Consider the following 17,473-nt stretch of genomic DNA (forward strand, 5'->3'; position numbering starts at 1 on the left):
ACAAAGGTCAATCAAACCACAACAGTAATCAAGTTATGATAGGATGATTTCCACCTAAACCTTTCCGAAACAAAAATAGTTTCGTTACATTTTGTATTTTTAATCGGCTTAAAGTAATAGCACTAAGGTTGATGTTCATTTATACTGTGTCCTATATAAATAGTCCTATATACACAATGAGCAAAATTGCGACCCATTGTGTATAGGACGTCCACAGTCAAGTGCACACAGTATTTCAAGCATTGTACAGACTGAATTCATATTTTTGTTACCTACCTTTATCCAAGGCACAGAGTGTACCTCTAGAATTCATAGACAGAATCATAAAAAAATATAAAATGAAGTACCCTAACAATTGATTGCATCAAAATTATTCTTAAAGGTCACCTAAATATTTCATAAGGTAAAATAATGCAGTAGCACCCAATGACTTGAATGATTGCTTATGTACCCATAAGAAATTGATGGCTAAGATCCGAGAAGAGCCTCTTCCCACTGGATGCAGCGTGAAGGAGATTCCTACTGACACAATCCTTCATGTTCCTTCTTAAGAACTTTGTGTACCAAGACAGCGATAACTGTTTCGAATAATCTCGAAACCTTGGCAGACTCTCCACAGGCTCTCAGGCCTAGGCCTCTGGGGAGGCTCAGATTCACCTACAATGTAACACAACAAATACAAATAATATAACAATAACGAATATTTTGCCAATTGCAATTATGGCACTCGTCATCCATCAAATGTATGGTCTCTATATCATACGAAGAAAATACATATAACCCTCTTCCTGATACGGTAGGGTAAAGAAGCAATCACCTAGTAAGTTGTTTAAGATTGTCATGAATAGCTCCTAGGCCACATCTTAAGCCTCTGAATAAACATCGCATCGTAGAGTATCGACTGCAAGGCTAAGAATCCTCGGTTTTACTGGAAAATTGCTTTTCATCGAAGCAAGGTTTTCATAATAATATTTCTATACTGTGAAAAACTGCATCGTAATATTCGACTTATTTTAAAGATTTTGTAAATATTATGTGTAGGTCAGGAATTACGAGACATGTGTTAAATAATGGTTATTTAAAAGAAACTATGTAGTTGTTTACTGCGGTTCTGTCCGCACCTCCAACACTAGGTTAATTATCTCCAACACTAGGTTATAAATCACATGCCCATTTCCAAGCTATAGTCTATGTGGCTATCTGTTGATTTATATCAGTCGATCAGTTTTGGGGTCAAAGCCAAACGGGCAAACAAACCATCTTTCGCATTAAAAAAATTAAGTAACAATAACGATTTAAACGTCTTTCAGATAAAAATCTATACCTATAACCGATGCACGGTTAAACGTTGTAAAACGAGAACATCTCGGTGCTGGCAAAATGTCTCTCTTCAAATTATGCTAATGCTATCCGAGTTGCATAATTTTCCTTGTTCTGTGCTTATGGTAGTTAACCGCAGCACACATTTTCCGTAAGCAGATATTCTTGAAAAGCATTTTCTATTAATTATTCATACATTGCAACGAGCTTAGTAATCATTCGAATACTTTTCTGGCACTGAGATTACCTAGAAATAAAACGTAAAAACAAACATTTTTGATTCGTTAATAAAATTTACTTATACTTAGGTTACTAATTAACTACCTCAATACTTTTACCAATTATCTATCTCATTTGTGCCTAGAAGTAATACAAACAGTTGAGACCCTGGCAACTGCACTCTTTACAATACAAGGTCTTTCAATACTTTATTTTAATTTAGTTATGCAATAGCTCCGCGTACAAAATTTGCATAAATTGCATCTCCCTTAAGAATGGAAATGTTCACTGCGTTACATCGCTATATTCAAGACTTTATCCGTCGTACCACAAAAAAAAATTTACGTCAGTTTAACACTTATCTAAAAAAATGTCAGATTATGACGTTGAAATAAGGTCCATTTTGCAGCCACAATTTTTTTAGACAAGTGTTTGACACATGTTTAAGTTTTTGTAGTAAGACCATATTGGTCTTTTTAGACTACGCGCTCTAAACAGTCGGCCGACGCTAAAAAGTTTTTTTAGAATATCGTGAATTCAATCAGAAGTATTTAGTCAATCTGATACCGGACAAATACCTGATCGTGTACATAATGTAGGTACATACAGATTCCATTCATCCATTCATCTTCATACTGTTTATGAACCCAAACCAACTATCGTCCGACATAAAGTTTGTAGAATGCGCGCACTCTTAGTATTTGAATGGTCACGCAGCTCAAGGAAAGAAACATTGGCGCATCAATATTTCATGTTTGGTTCGGCTGAATGCAAAATTTGAATGCATTTACTTATTCATTGACATGACCAGTATAGCGTATCAAAACAAGTTTTTGTTTACTAGACTCGATAACGGATTATCTCATGTCATATCGTGTTTTTGGAAGAATAATTTTATAGATACACGCTTTTGGAATTATCTTCAATTTGAGAATATTAAATACTTTTTGCTGTTTGATTGATTGGTTATTATGAATAATTAATTATTTCGTGGTATTTCTACAAGGTGGACCTTATAAAGGTCGCCGGAAGACGCTGGATACAGGTCGCCTCCAACAGGTATCTGTGGAGATCTAAGGGGGAGGCCTATTTTCAGCAGTGGACGTCCTATGGCTGAGATGATGATGATGAATTATTTCGTCTGTTTGAACTTAATTGCTTCATCAAGTACGTAGTTGTAAGCAGAGTCAAGGAATGTAATAGACATCACCTCGTTATGACATTGAATTAAAGGAATTAATTTGTTTTATGTGTGTGAAGCCAACACTTTCAGAAGTAGAATTGAGCCTTCATAGAATTGTTATGATAATAATCTGACCTATTTCAAATAAATATAAAACCAAACAATAACTAAATTGGTTTGATATCCACGTAACATAATTTTGTAAAAAAGTAATTTAAACTAGTCCTAACATTTTCATTTCCGATGAAATCCCTATTTATATTTAATACAATTTATTTTTGGAGGTTACGAAACACGTTTCCGTGGGTTTTAGGTTTTTTAAGTTTCCCTTTATTTTTGTTTCCAAGACAATTTAACTTTTTCTTGTGGGTTACAAGGTAAAACAGTGTAATGGTATTACTGTGGGTTTTATTATGCATAATAGTTTCTAATAAATAATACTGTTGATAAGATAAGCCGACCTCAACATAGTTGGGAAAAATCGGAGAATGATGATAAGGTAATTTTTTTAATTAAATGAGCTTAAATTACTGTGGCCAAAATGGTTATGTCAATGAATTTATATTTTGTATGGATTGATAAATATTCTGAAGTAATATTTCATTGGGTAAATTCAAATATTTTACTTTACCTAAAAGCAAAATATTTACCTACGACCTTACACAATTAAGCACGTATCTTAATGGTCTCAAGCGCTTATTAAGGCTGCCCACGTTCACACCCTTTCAAATTCAAGGGCCAATGAAAACAAAAGAAAATAAATTTTCTTATTCCAGACTGATCCACTAGGATTATCTGGGTTTCGTACACAGAGTTTTGTAAACACGACCCGGAGTATCCCGTGTATGTGAGTTCACATGCAAACATTCAGAAATGAAACAAACAACCGTAATCTAGAACCCGCGTGAATGAAAATTCCACTTCAACATTGAGAGCGATTTCATTTCATTCCATGGAGAACAAAATGACTACCGGAGATGGCATAGCCCAAAATCTCCTACGAAGTAGCGCGCCATAATTCGGATGCTCGAGGGACGAGGAGCTCTACTAGCTCCATCCTTACACGTCTTCTATGGAACCCGCTTATTTTTTCAGAATAAAATCGCCAATAAATTAAGACAAATCGTTGACAGATTGATTTTGATTTGACAATGAACCTCGATGTCTCGTTAGTTCTAGTAACTGATCACGCCTACCGTATGTTCTTTGACCTACAAGAAGGCGCTTTACCTTTCTTCCTTACGGCATCTCTGCTATCTTCCTTCCTCTGTAGATTTTACTAGCGTCAATATTAAAATCCTTGAACGATTTCCATGCGAGCATTGCGTCTAACGTCACCCATTCATTGACATGTACAAGGAAAATAGTTTACATTGGAAATTGTAAACTTTGTTGCTTTCTGTGCTTAAGTAATAAATATTTTGTATTTGATTTTCTCTATCTTATAGTCAAGCTATTATTTTAGCAAAATTATTTTGTGTATTAGCCAGCCTTTTGGGCACGCTCCCGGTCAATAGCGATGAAGAGTGATTTGAAGCTTTTTAGTTTTAGTGTGCAGCGACCTACCTTTTTATGAAAACTCATTGGTACTGGCCGGCTGGTTTACAGCGACAAAGACAAGACAAGACTTGCCAAACCAGTCGGTTTTCGTTTTCGTAGTGAGATTATTGCATAATTTGTGTAGATACAATTTTATTTCAATATTCAATTATTTCTGAAAGAAACATCAAAAGAATGTCGAGGTGCGATCAATTTAGAATTCCACGTAATACATTTTAATACGAATAAATCTGCGTAACAAAGCTGCAGTAAAAAATATATCTCGGGCCACATTTGAAGAAAATTGAAATATTTTAGGCTGGCTCTGAAGAAACTAAGAAAGTTCACAAACTGATGTTAAATATTTATTTTTGTTTACTCTTGTAACTATGATCTTTAGAATACAATTACTTAAAAAAAAATTAAACTTATTTTAAAGACAAAGAACTACCTACATAATTTATCTTACAATGATACAGTTCAAAGAAATGTTTCTAAAGGTTATGTTTACATGTTTCCAATGTTAAGTAAATTAACTTAGCCTCGTAAATACATTAAAATGTAATTATCATGAATTTTAACCTCAAATGCTGTGGCGGGTTTTTGACCTCTGTATTTAAACTTATTCGACTTTCTTCATAACCAATGTCTCTCATTTAAAATAGTGAACTTTATTCAGAGTTCCTTTACCAATCTTCAATGCATTACATCGTATAATTTATTTTTATATTAATCAAATAACAACGATTTCATGAAAAAATGATGTACCTACAGCTTTTGCTAAGTTTATAATTGCTATTAACTAACATCTGCTCAACTCAGTCCTTTACTGAAAGTTAAAGAACGTATTTCAAAAGTCTAGCGACTGAAATAAGTTGTCATACAGTTACCAACTTACTAACAAGTGTAAATCTCCCAGACTTCACCAGCCAGTTGTATTTAAATTTATTACTCACAATAAAACCACCTGTTTCTTTTATAAAAGAAAACAATTCTTTGAAACAGACTTAAGTCGCAGTAACACTGCCTTTACGGTCATTGACCTGACAATATACCTACATATATGTAGGTATGCTTATAATAATAACTTGATATTATGCTTGTCATTTCATTGAATATAAGGTTATATGCTTGGACAAATAAACGGTTACATGCCTTTGTAACTAAAAGTAGAATGTTCTTTACTTTTGTCACCGCTCCTTATCAAGTAGTTTATGTGACATTATTTAGCTTGGACGTGGCATACGGAGGCGTTTCTTATATGACATTATGTAGTATTATTATTTCAAGAAACGGTACATTTGAGTTAACGATCATTATGGAGACGAATATTAAGATGGCTGATGACCATATTTATTAAAAATGCAGTAAATGTAAGTAATTTTTTAGAATAAATAGATAATAACAATCTTATTTCTCAAAAATGCTTAAGATTTTTAACTAAAATAAATTTTGAGCATATTTTTGCATATATCGGCGTTATGACTCATAAACATAGCATAGACTGTTATATGTACATAGAAATGTCATATTCATTACCAGTGTTTATAATTTTATTTATTTTCACTTACTTAAAGTACGAACCAACTCGATTAGTCATTTGCAAATCCAAAATAACCGTTGCTAATCTCAGCGCCAAAGTTCCGATTCAATTAATATTATCGGGATATCGGTTGCTGCAATCATTTTAATAATATTTAGCTCAACAACCAAGAGTAAAGTTATAATATCGAGGCAAACAATTAATGGAGCCGGTACACAACAATTTATTATGCACTGCAGTTTGCTTATTGCAGTCTCTTCTTGATTTATTACTTTGCTAATGATACTGAAAGTTTATAAAGCTAGTAGAACAATAATTATACCGTTTGTTATCTTCAGTAGGGAAAACTTTCTTGAATATAAACATTGGCATATTACATTTTAATAACGGCTGACATTTTAAACATCTTTGGCAATTGTTACGGGTAGTCAGAAGCCAGTAAGTCTGACAACCAGTCTTACCGACGGGTATTGGGTTGCCCAGGTAACTGGGTTGAGGAGGTCAGATAGGCAATCGCTCCTTGTAAAACACTGGTACTCATCTGCATTCGGTTAGATTGTAAGCCCACCCCAACATAGTTGGGAAAAGGCTCTGGAGATGATGTTTTTAATGCTGTACACTTGAGACAGTTGAATCTTTTCAGTAGTATTTCCTCAAAGATTATTTTGTTTATTTATACTCAAGGTCAGTAGTCATGCATGTTTAACTTGGATGTCCCCATTTTTATGGATACGTCTGTTTTGGCGGCATCCATAAGTATAAAATGCACATTACTCAAGAATAATCAAATTATTATTTAAAAAAATCAGTGTTGACTTCTTTAAATCCTTGAAATGGCCTTCCAATTATGTAATACCTATATACCATTACAAAAAAATGTGATCATAAATTCCAAAAAATGAATAATTACTTTATCATAAAAAATCAAATACCTGACCTTTGGTTTCTGTTTACAAAAGCGGCAAAGAAAAACATAATATTCTAACTCATTCATTACCTACCATTTATAGCCTATAAGATATTTTGGCATTTTTTTCTTACCCATAATGATAGGTACGTAAATTCTTCGATACTTGTTTGTTTATACCAACAATGTATATTCGTTTCTCTGAGTTGTAAAGACATTGTCCATTCAGTGTAGTTTTATAGTTCTAAGGTTACAGAAGTGTCGACAGAAACCGGTTCATATAAACATTAATATAGGATTTTTTCTCGCAATAAATTTGCAATAAACTACATAATATAAGACATTTGTGATGCAAACGACTGTTCAGTGTCTAGCTGTCGCATTAAAAACTAATCTCGTGTCAGGAATTCCGTGTTTGAATGAGTGACATAAACAATAAATAAAATAATTACTTATTTATTTTGTGAAATATTGGAGAACGCGGATTCTATCAATAGGATTATAACGAAGGTAAGCTCTTAATTAACTAATCTTCTTGAGGTATATATAACCAAAGGCTCCATTGAATGATGACTTTGTATAACTTCAGGAAGGGAATGACAAACAACCATGCAATTTGTCATCGCCAATCACATACATTTATTTACCAGTTCCAATCAAAGAGATTTTGTAATTAATGACTTAGCATCAATTTAAAAACTTAATCATAAACAAATGTTTATTTACATCCACTGTGATGTTTCTCCTTCGCCCATAACGTTCACTATCATTATCAGCGGTCATGTAAAACAGAACATAATTTTACATAATAAAATCGTACTTTGACCTCTTCCAGTATAATCCGAAACAGTACGTACACTACGAAGTAACATTTAATACCATCCATTTCACGTCTTGCTTTGTACGCTACCACAGCAAGACTTCCCAAACGAATTGCGTTCCTTGTTTCTTGGAAGAAACTGGCAACACTCAAACTCAAAGAGACCACAGTTAATACTAGAGAGTATAAGGCTTTAAGTTGTATAGTGCAAGTGTGTACTTCATATATCCCACCCAAAACAAAAATGTGAAAGACTGCCAAGTTCGATAATATGGGAACGCTTCGCCTATAAAAGAAGTGAGATCTGAATAAGTACCAAGTTCCATACACATACCTCAGTTAAAAATAGTTACTTTTTAATGATGCTACTTGGCAAGTTTTCACACACCTTGTTATAAACCTACTAAATGCAACGAATCAAGTATTTAAACTGAGGTATGTGTATGGAACTTGGTACTTATTCAGATCTCACTTCTTTTATAGGCGAAGCGTTCCCATATTATCGAACTTGGCAGTCTTTCACATTTTTGTTTTGGGTGGGATTTCTTTTATTTTTGTAAGGTTGTTTATTTTATTTTTTTCATATGACTAAGTTAGTTAAGGAAATGACTCATTTATACTATCTTTCAGATTTTTTAATATGCACGCTTCTTACAAAGAAATGAACTAGATTTACCAACTGACTGACATGACATGTTATCATATGTTATGTTTGTGGATCAAAGTTACACATTCGTTATTTTCGAAAGTGACTCACACTTGGCCGTTTTCAGATTTTTACTTTACTTTGACTAAATACAAACCTTTGTAACTAATTTCAGATCGGTACGACCATTCGAAGATATATTATATATATATAGATAAATTTAGTTCGTTTTAGTTCCTTAGGGGTATAAAACACCTTCATTATTTTAAAACCGACTTTGACCATTTTCAGATTTTTCCCTTTACCTTGACATAAAGACCTACCTCCATGCCAAATTTCAAGTCAATACGACCATTGGAAGTGGTCTAGGTTTTTGATGAGTGAGTCAGTCAGTCAGTCAGTCAGTGAGTGTATAGTAAAAATAGCGATTTTCTGACGTCAATATCTCAAGACCTACAATAGGTATATTAATGAAATTTTGTATTTTAGATAAGTGAGGGGGTCTCAACAGATACTTGAAATTTGATAAGCGTAAATAAAATAGATTTTGAGTTATAGGGTGTTCGAATTTGGCCCGAAATGGTTCGTGTAATATAACCCACGGCCGGTGTGTCGCTTTTTTTGCTCGAACTTGGCGGACACACTGCCGTGTGTCTAGATCACTTAGAGAAAAAGTTACTACGAAAAATCATCATTGGTGTAATTCTATTTCTTAATTCTTGTATGTAACCTTGAATTGCAAATATATTGTTATGTGGTGCTGTTCGTGGTTTATTTATTTATTTTATTAGGAATTCCAACAAGAAATACATTACTTCATACAAAAAAAAAATACAAATACAACCATGCAATGTGTTTCCTCACCTATAGGAATCCACATCATGCGTAGACAATTTAGTTGACAATATAGTGTTAGAGTATAGTGGTTTCATAAGACACTAGCTATTTTCCCGCGGTTTCACTCGCGTCTCCTGGGAACTTCTCCATTTACTCAGACAACAAGGTTTTTTGAAACCGGACCAAGTAGTTCCTGGGATTATCGCGTTCAAGTGATAAACAAATTCTTCAACGTTATAATATTAATATACTTACTACTTTAATTACACTTGAAGCGATGAGTAGTATGGTACCTGTAAAAAGAAAACGCATAGGTATTATTAATCACTGTTAATCTGTATTCTTTTGTCTACGGTTCGAAGGCAGATATAATACAAGGCTATATTTCAATGCCTTTTGTTAAAATCACCTGTTGAATACTGTGACTGAAAATACGAATTGAAATAATAATTTTGTTAACTGATTAATACGAACTACGTATTCACAAGCATTGCTCTTGAATAATATTAATTATGTATATTATTCCTTTAAAATTATAAAAATTCTCAATACGTTTATGAAAAAAGATCATGTACAAAATTACAAATATATATGTACTTCCCTGCCGATTTCGGACTGCTGACAGGTGACTGCTTTCAATTATTATTTAGAGAGGAGCTAATTAAGAGTCTAGGTACTGCATACTATTCAAATACTTTCAAATTCATAAAGGAATTTTTATAATATAATATGTAATTGTCATGTCTAATTGGACTTAACAATGAAATTTTATTTATCTTCAAACGCTTTTGCATTGAAATGTAATTTCAATTGTGTTTTTCAAGCAATTACAAGCTCGTCTAGATGTATTAAAATGCCTACGAATTCTTGACGATACAGAGTACAATACCATTTGAATTTCTTTTACAACTATTTTTCATTTTAAGCCTTATTGTCACTGAACTAGTCATAGGTAAAACCCCGTAGGTTAACCAAAACAACACTAGTAGGTAATATATTTATTTAATTATGAATGAGGAAACTAAAGAAATACAGCAGTTAGCACTCGCAACTCTGTTTTGAAGTAATTATACCTAATTGACGTTGATACAGTGTGAAAACTAAATGATAAAATTACTGGTCATTAAATTATTTCCTATGTGTTTTATTTTCTTGCGTGAAAATGAATAAATACAGCTATGTGTTATTGCCAAGAATACTATGTTTTATAACTTTCTTCATATGGTTTCTTTACCTACACCTTACCTCGCACCATCAGGTCAAAATATTCAATTTACTGCCCCTCTAAAAAACCTACCCGTATGCGTCGAAATTAACTTCATAATTTTCCTAAAACTAGGTCAAACATACCCCTAAAACCATGAACATGCATCATGATGTCATCAATATAATGTGTTATAATCATAGTCCGTGTTGTTACCCTTATACCTCTAAATCACATTAATGAAGTGTCATTAAAACTTGCACTACGTCATTAGAACTACCCATGTATCAGCACATGATAAATGATAACTACTCGGTTAAAGGTGGGTGCACACTTATCCAAACGCTCTGAACAAAATTAATTTAAGAAGTCTTTGGGTATATTAAATTTCCATTTCCACATTTTTACCATAGTCTTGGTCGCGTTGAATAACAAAATCAACTGACAATTTCAAAGTCAAAATTTTGATTGCAAATAGGAGCTCTTTCGAAAAGGTAGTTGCACGGTTCCCAAGAGTGGGTCTCATTATATAAAACCGGCAAGAAACTACATAAATGGGATACACCTATGGAGTTGGGATTTCTTCGGCGTGGTCTATTCTTTCAGAGTAGATGTCTACGGTTCATGGTTTCCATTTGTTCGGCGCGTTTGGCATGTATAAATGTGCTCCCACCTTTAGTCACTCGTGAACCAAGTTAGGTCGTCAAGATACTCGTGTAGAATATGGAGAGCCTCCATTGGAGGCATTAAATTTGACTTCCACACTACGCCGTCATTTGCACGGGAACTTTCATATATATAGGAGTGAACAATAAAAGCATATCTTCGCGAGATAACCACAATAGAAGTAAAGAGAAAACTTCGTATCAGTTAATAAGAATACTTAATTGCGAGTATTTTGTTAGGTGATAATAATATTCTGGTGTTGTTGAAAGTTTATTTTGAGAAAGGGTACTTTGAATACGATTATTTAAATAAAACTTAAAAAAAATCTTGCGACAATTTTGATAAAGTCAAAAAATCTTTTTTGATTACATTATAAGTGTAATTGAAATACAGGTTTAACAGTTATAGGTATATGAACTATCGGAATGTTATAAGTAATTTTTGTGTTGCTTAAGTGCTAAGTGTGTAATTGAAACGTTATTGAGAAATCTAGAAATTCTACATTATTGATATACCTTGTTAATTGTTTTCTAGGAAACAATGAGAATCATTGAGATAATTCAATGTTGAAACAAGTTCCTGCAGTTTTTTTTTTAAGTTAGCAATGTGTAATAGGTATATAAAGTAATACAAAATTATGCATTATTGAGACCACAACTGTTTTATAATAAGTTATGAAGATCATTTATTTTCAGTTGGTCCTTTTCGTTACCTTTCTAATTAAATACTTAAAACTATGACAACGACTAAACACTTTTTTATTCTTAGTCTTGAGTTTCTTGTATGGATTGTACAATTGCAATTACAAAAACAAACACAAATTAAAAAATCTTAGAACAATAAAGAAATAATTGTCCAGGAACTAGTCATTAAGTCATTAATTTATTTACCTTTAACTATCGAGTGTTGATCAACACTCACTTATAAAATACCAAGATAATTTATAGTTTTAAATTGTCGGTCAAAGATTTAATTTTGTATGTTTCATTGACACCTCTTTACTTGACCGGAGTGATACGAATATGCGTATTGACTGTAATTATGGGTAATTTAGAGAAATTCATTGTGATTTAAATGGTAATGTAGAGTGATATCAACCTTCTTAGAGAGATAATTAAGGTCTTTATTTTAATAAATAATCAATGAAGCAAGAATTTTTGATTGATATTTTGAGAACCTAAGGTAATATGACATGAAATAACTAATATACTTAGATAAGGTAGAAAATAATGTTTTGTGATATAAGCGAAACAATTAATTAATAAAATAATAATTTACAGCACGATAATAGCTGATAAACTATGCGATCGAAGAGATCTGATAAACCTGTTATGTCTATTAATATAGTAATGAGCTGTTGAAAACTCTAATGATAGTTTTGATTACCGGAAATTGGAGAAGTTCGATACTTCATGTACATTTTCGTAATATTCAGAAGGGATTAAGCACGGAGGAAGGAAAGATAGCGGAGATGCCATAAGGAAGGTAGGTCAGGAGCAAAGACGCAAACTAAGTAGACGTTCGACATCTGCATTTTGGTGAGCTACTTTCTTAGGAGATTTTGCGTTATGACATCACCGCTGTCATTTTGTACTCCACGGGACATTATGATATTCTCTCTTGTAAAAATATTTATTGATTACTTACCCAATAATATATGGCCTTGGTATACCTTCGCAAATAAGCATAATTATAATGCTACCTATTTTATTAATGAATAATTTCAAATTAATTCACATACCAATACGTAATTCATGGGTAAAACATATCATACGTTACAACTTACATCATATTCAAAACTAGATCAATTAAAAACTGGTTTTGGTTTAGATTACTACATTTTTAATTATGTCTCCTATGTTTCAATAAAAAACGGTATTTATAAACTGGAAACAAGTTGCCTAACGATGCTTTTAGAATTAACATTTTGATATTTTTAAAATGTCTGTCGTAGTAAAAATATTTGTATTTAAACGCCCACACTTTTTTCAAACAAATAAAAAAAATATTGCATAGATATTCTATTTATATAGATATAAAAGCTTTCGTATTTCCCCATTGTATTCTATTTTCCTTTTGGTTGGTATAAAACAAAAATACTTTATGAGGATTTCAGAAAAAATATAGGTAAATACAAGAATAAAACTTTACGGTTGCCCTATTATCAGATCATAGAAACAATTTTGCATCACAATATTTTTTAGTCAATGTAAAATACCTATCCTTAGATTAACTTTAAATAATCCGATCGAAAATACTTAATCATTTAACATTTTAAAAGCGTCCAGATATATTCTATATACAACGCTTCCCGATAACGTTACTTATTTATTTATCAACTTTTGTATTATGCCTACTAATTATTTCATTCATAATAAGAGTAAGCTATAAGAAACTCTTTCCTTATTTATTCACGAATCCCCTGAGCGTGTCGACGAAACCATTCTTTTATTATCCAAGTTGCGTGTAACTAATAGTAAGAGTAACAGCACACTGCACACTTTTAGTCGGCTAATAGTTTGTTTTGCTCATAAATTAGTATGAAGATGAATATCAGTACGCACATTACAAAGATCAGGTATTTAGCCGGTATCAGACTGACAAAGAGAGAAAATTTTAATAAAGATTAGGGTCCGTTCGAGAGAAGAGAAAATTCTTAACACGTTGAAAATCGAGTACTTTAATTAAGTACTCGATTATCGTATTTGTAGTAAGATTTATTTTTGGATGTGCACTGTTGTATGTCGTTAAGAATGCTCGAAGGCGCTCGGTGTGCAATAATAAGAGGAGCCGACCGGCTCCGATCGCGTAATTTTTCTTGACGTTTGGCTCCGGTTGCGTGCTCTTTAATGCTCGCAAAGCCGATCGGTCTGTGTGAAAAGAAAAATGCGCGCCGATGCTGATGCCGATGCCAGTCTGTTACCCTTAGAAATATTTTCTGCCAACCATCGGGTCAACTGTTGGCCAACTGTTTAGTGTTTAGTCTGTGGTCTCTAAGTCGGACTACGATACTCTACGCACGATCTCATATTACTTCGGGTACCTTCGGCGTATCAATCACATTGTGGTTTATTAGATCGCCGGTAGATTAAAGGATTTATACTTTTTTGTGGTTTGTAATACAATAGTGTAGGCTTCTGTGTTTACGTTTTGACTTGTTACTTCATATCGAAATCAAAATGACATCATATCATCTTAACATTATTATGTAACAGAGGAGTTTTGATCGATTATATAAAAACAAACGCTGTTGTTTATTTGACAAAAAAGAGACATGATTTTTGATTGAAAATTTCGGTTATGCATAAAACCTAAAATGGAATATTTTGACGACACAATTGACGCAGTGGCTGACAAATTGCTTTGCTGTGTATAGACTGGGACCATTCGCATACCGAATAATTTATTTGTTTTTGGGTATGGGTGCATATGCGCCTTCGGTTTTTGATGTGACCCCAAAAAACCGTTGACTGGCAGCAGCCATTATTATCTGTGCTATCAAAACAATAGACGACTATAGCAGTTCTAAAAGAATATAACCCAACATTTTCTCTAAACTGTCGCCGTAAACATTATACATTAGGTGCCTCAATTCTAAGCGAAATGTAGCATAAATGGGCCTTGTAGATACGTCTAAAAATAGCTTACACACCTGACTTGGAAACTTCCAAGTTTTATGTTTTAGGGAATCGAGAACTCTGATAAAACTTTCTCTTCGTAGCAAATTGCTCAATTATTATTTGTGTGAGCATAAAATATGTATATTGCGTGTTTATGTAAATAAACATAAAACAACGTATAATCAAAATTCTATATACCTATTATCTAATGATTGTTATTTTATCCTCCATAGATTTACAATACGTACCGTTTAAGCAATTCTGGACACTAAAAATAAAAACCAAAAAAGATCAAATTGAACACAAACCTATTTGGTGTTTTATTGTTACCGTAGACATGTGGGCGAGTCCATTTATCGTTACGAAATCTCAAAAAGGTACCTCTATTATTAAGGTACCCATAAATAGACGTAGATGATGTGGGTACTGTAGGATAATATATTCGTAACAATTAAAATCGATAAATATGAAAGTTACTGTGTCTATGATTTGGGTATTTGATTATTATGTAAATACGGTTGAAACTACAATAATAACTAATATTAGGTGGATATTTCAAAACATCAATCAATGTATCTATTTGCGGAACATCATTTTTATTTAATGTGTCTTTCAAAAAAGATCAGATACATCAACGAAGGTAGATAGCGTATGCTTTTAATATCAGGACTTAAACATAATTACTGAATAGTAGGTAAATAATAATCTTGGCCTACTTATTCATCACTTCTTACATCAATTTGCCCATACTCAAACATTAATTGCCATTGTGTACCAGCTGCTTAGGCTGTTTCTAATTACAAAAGTACCATTTGTGGACAAAAGCGTAAGAAAGCGTAAGTGTACCTGTGCAATTATTTTCCAAGAACGTTGAGACTTTTGACCTCTTTTCACAACCTAAACGTAATACGTACTCAAGAAATGTACTTATTATCTTTTGTTTTTTGCTGTAAACAAAAGAAGTAAGAAGTTAAAGTCACATAAATCACCAGTTCTTTTTTGGCCAGAACGGTAAACATTGAAACAAAAAGTTAAATACTTTTCATAAAATAATTAAAACCTTAAATACTTGAAGCCTCATTAGTTATTAGAATAAATAATAACATGCCGATGTGTAAATATAACATTATTAATGAGGACGATTTTTTTAAGTTTTTACACACCGCATCCTTCACGGCCACTTTTCTTTTTCTTTTTTTTTCCGACGTCAAAAATCATCAAATGACCCCTCCCGCTGTGGTTTAGCAGCGGTGAGGGAGTGTCAGACTCTTACTGACTAAAAACCGTCGTGTTCCGTCATAGGCCTTTTATGTACCAGGGCCGCGGTATCTCTTTCGAACAACCCGCAGCCCCGGCAGGCCTTGGCCCTGCTGGACCCCGCTGGGGTTGCTACGGCCACTTGATCAATAATGTCTCTAACTGATAAAACACCAAAACAAGGTAGCTTATGTATAGTTTGGAAAAGAACTTATCAACTATTACTAAACATCACAGCAGTATGAGTACTTTCTTCAAAAACAAAATATAGTTTTCCTAGAATGGCACCGAAAACACAACCAGCTCCCGTGTTTTGAGTTTTTATTCTAGGAAAAGTCTTGAATATAAAAATGCTAGCGTACATAATAATAATTGAAAGACGTTACTCCAGCTTCGGTATTAGTTCTTTCTAGTCTGTTGCATCCTTATTATTCTACAAGCAACTTTTACAGATGTCGACAGCATTTTCTGTTTGTAAAATTAGAAATGACGGTTGTTCCCTTTTTTAAATGAACTTGCAAATTACATTTTCTTGTAAAAGTTTTGAATGAATATTTCTGTGTAATTATTTTCAAGTTTATTTTCTATGTGAATGTTTAATTTATAAAGTTTGCTTCACGTTTACTTTTAGGGTTGAACTGAAGTTAGGACCAGTTTACTTTTTTATTTTTATACACAGACATTTAATAATGTTAAATTGTATTCCAATGCCAGTTCAATGGCAAATCAGTGAAAAAACAGTCAATAACGATCAGACTTCCATATCTCATAAACCTTTCAATTGACACGGTATCGGTGTACAATTGTTAATTTGTTATATTGAAAGTGTACCTACAAAATAAATCATGAATAAATTAAAAAGCGTTGTTTCATACAGAGGAGAGTACCTACATCGGCAATTTCCGTGTCAATTTCAGACTCAAGAAAGACATTTGCGCTCGTGAAAGCCATTTAAAAGTAGATCGTCATTTTTGGCCATACTTTTTCCTGCTTACGTTTATCTCACTGAAATCTGAAAGTAATAAGTAGTATATTATTTTACTGACATAATCAAGAATAGGTACAGTAATACAAATTGTGAGATACAAGACGTTTCTCTCTTTGTTACATAAAAGGATTTGTTTTCACACACTGCTTCACGCGAAGTGAGGCTTTAATCACAGCATTCCTCTTAACATCCTTTTATATGGCAAAACCCAAACGTTAAGGAAATACATTTCCTATGAAAACGTCATTATAATCACGTGTCAACATCAAAAGTATAGTAAGTGCTCATCTATTTTTAAACAACTCTTTAAAGACTCGAGTTCTTTTACTTCAATAAGTATTAAATCAACATTGTTACAGGTGACACATTTACATTGAATGAGTAGGAATCAATTATAGTGTCGGAGTGAAATAATTGTTTTATTTATTGTGAGACTCTTCGCTCTATAGAGCTGGAGTGAGCTCGTAAAGTGATTGGCTGTCACATCAATCGCTCTCGCTGCTCTTGTAATTAGCTTGGTTTCTTGTAATCAAGCGTTTACTTTACTTACGGCGCAAATATCAGATGGTATATATATCTAATACCTATATTTAGAGCAATTATATCTTTCTCATATGAGACGTCCTTTAATTCTCGACAATCATTTTTCAAGGTCCCAATACGACGTACCATACGTTAGTATCAGTTGATAAAAAAAAGTTTTAGAGACTTCATTGATTAATAG

The sequence above is a fragment of the Helicoverpa armigera genome, chromosome 17 (assembly GCF_030705265.1).
Source record: "Helicoverpa armigera isolate CAAS_96S chromosome 17, ASM3070526v1, whole genome shotgun sequence".
NCBI classification, from domain to species: Eukaryota; Metazoa; Arthropoda; class Insecta; order Lepidoptera; family Noctuidae; genus Helicoverpa; species Helicoverpa armigera.